The sequence below is a fragment of the Limulus polyphemus genome, unplaced genomic scaffold (assembly GCF_000517525.1).
Source record: "Limulus polyphemus unplaced genomic scaffold, Limulus_polyphemus-2.1.2 Scaffold5812, whole genome shotgun sequence".
Lineage (NCBI taxonomy): Eukaryota > Metazoa > Arthropoda > Merostomata > Xiphosura > Limulidae > Limulus > Limulus polyphemus.
In genome coordinates this window covers 5,541-8,355 of record NW_013671422.1, presented here as the reverse complement: position 1 = coordinate 8,355, position 2,815 = coordinate 5,541, and positions in this window count along the sequence as shown.

Sequence of the window (2,815 nt, the reverse complement as noted above, 5' to 3'; positions counted from 1 at the left end):
GCAATTCTTAATTAACCATTTTAAACAAAGACCTACAAAAGGGAAAATATTACTAGAAAATATGAAACACTAGAAAATTTGTTTAATTATTGTTATTTAACTGATACAAAGAAAAGGATGAATAAGTTATAGAGGTGAGTGTATGAGTGTTCACAACAAAAACTGAACTCGATGAAAACGCGGGTCCTCTCAAAATAAGCACTATCTGAAGTAGAATTATCGGGCGCTGCGTGTGCTCAACACGTGCACAGGTGTCCATGTGCACGTGGCCCAATAATTCGGCAAACTTTGTTTAACTTGTAATTGTTGGCAAATCCACGATAAGAATAAATAACGTACATGGCAAGTAGGCTTAACTGCGAGATCCGGCCTACCGGTCTACATAAAAGCGCCTACCCCACCCCCCACATCACTTTTGCATGCAAGAAACCCAAACCTGTTTACTCGTGGGTGTAAGTGGCATGGCAAATAGGTTTACTCTTATGATTTGAGTGTATGTAAATCTAGGAAGGGTGTTTAAGTCAATGCATAATCAGTTCATCGATTTTTTATGAGAGCCTTATTTATCCCTCATAATTTGTAACGAGTCCAATAAATCAGAGGAAGAGATTGAGCGTGTGTCAGTTAAATGTCAAGCGAATCTCAGCAACCATAAAGTTTTTGCCAGGTTTTAGTAATCATTCAGCACTGTAATGCATTATTAACACATACATCAAGCTAGAGGAAGAACTGTCAGGACTAAGTACTTTCAGGGATTTTAATAAATGCGAAGAAAAGTCAGAGATAAATCACCTAGGCCGATGGTTCTCAAACGTTTCAGATTCGCGTACCACTTTTTAATTTTTTAAATTACAAACCCAGGCCTAATTTAAAAAATATATAAAACCTAGTAACGAAAAGTCATATTTCTAACACTAACCCATTAATGCGAAGGATGCGATTGTTTTGTTTTTTCTGGCACGATTGAAGAATATGTGGTACGATTTTTGTGAATTATAAGGGAAGAAAATACTGGTGAGTCTATGTAAGTAGAGGGTGTGTTTGTAAGTGAAAATACTGGCGAGTCTATGTAAGTAGAAGGTGTGTTTGTAAGTGAAAATACTGGCGAGTCTATGTAAGTAGAGGGTGTGTTTGTAAGTGAAAATACTGGTGAGTCTATGTAAGTAGAGGGTGTGTTTGTAAGTGAAAATACTGGCGAGTCTATGAAAGTAGAGGGCGTGTTTGTAAGTGAAAATACTGGTGAGTCTATGAAAGTAGAGGGTGTGTTTGTAAGTGAAAATACTGGCGAGTCTATGTAAGTAGAGGGTGTGTTTGTAAGTGAAAATACTGGCGAGTCTATGTAAGTAGAGGGTGGGTTTGTAAGTGAAAATACTGGCGATGTTTATGTAAGTAGAGGGTGTGTTTGTAAGTGAAAATACTGGTGAGTCTATGAAAGTAGAGGGTGAGTCTATAAGTGAGGAGAGTAGTATGTATATGTACGTGGAAAGCTCAGATAAGGTTTATTACAAATTTTGTAATTTTTTATATTAACTGTGACATTAGTTCCACACACCACAGTTTGAGAATCCCTGACCTAGAGCATGTACAGCATCTTTTGGTTTTATATTCAAATAATTAGTTACCTTAATTACACATAATTTAAATATATTTCTACTCGTTTCTTTTTTATTGATTTTTTTTGTAATCTGTTTGTTTAGCAATTAAGCACAAAGCTACACAATTGGCTATCTGTGCTCTGCCCACCACGGATATCGAAACCCGGATTCTAGCGTTGTAAGTCCTCAGACATACCGCTGTGCCACTGGGGGGGGGGGGTGTATTCTAGAATCTGGAATATATAAGCAAATAACGCGCTCAGCATATATAATTTAAGCCGAGGATGATTCAGGGTTATTTCATTTATATTCACACAATGTACATGTTTGTAGCTAATGCAACTTAGGCCTAGGGTACTTAGGACTACTTTTTCCAAATCTTAATGCTTTTCTAGGAAGTTAGGTAACTATCAAAAATACAAAAAACTCTACGGAAGGTTGCCTTCAAAAATTCTTTAATCCGCAAAACAAATTAAAACACTTTAACGTGACACTGCTGGCGCGTGACACTGCTGACGTGATGAATTTCTCGAATGATCATGAATGATCGAGGAAGCTCGAGTTTGTTCGAGACGCCTTCTTTTATGGTATATATAAGCCTGGCAGTGAAAGCCTGGAAAAATGAATGTATGATAAAGCGAACAGTAGTCACGGTAAGTTTCGGGCGAAATTATCGAGATTGTGAATCGCTGTGGTTTATAGCATGTATTATAAAAGTTGTTAAGTTTAACGTACTGATTGTGTGGTAAAAGTTTGTATCGAGAAAGAATAAAGTGGATTAATCAAGAATGGACTTGTATCACTCAAGTTACTCGGAAATAATTTATACTGTGGAGAGCAAAGACATATGAAGAGCCAGTGTAAGAAAAATACAACCAATAAATCAGCTTTGGGAAACTAGTAGTGGTTGGTGTTGAGGGACACCCACCAACCCCCATTGTGAAAGTCCCAACAGCTAAGTCTAAAATGGCAAGCACACATAGTGTCTACGTGACAGGAAAGCTGGATGGCCAAAAGTGCAACTTTGTCATAGATTCTGCATCTCAGCAAACCCTTGTGAGTAATAAGGTGCTAGATCACAAGATGTGGAAGGATGGTGCAGGACCTGCAGTACATGTTGTGCTAAAAGGAGACCCAAGCATAAGGGACGTGCTCCAATGAAGTAGCCATTGACATTGCTGGTCTTTTGCCCCAAACTCGTGCTGGAAACAGGTACATTT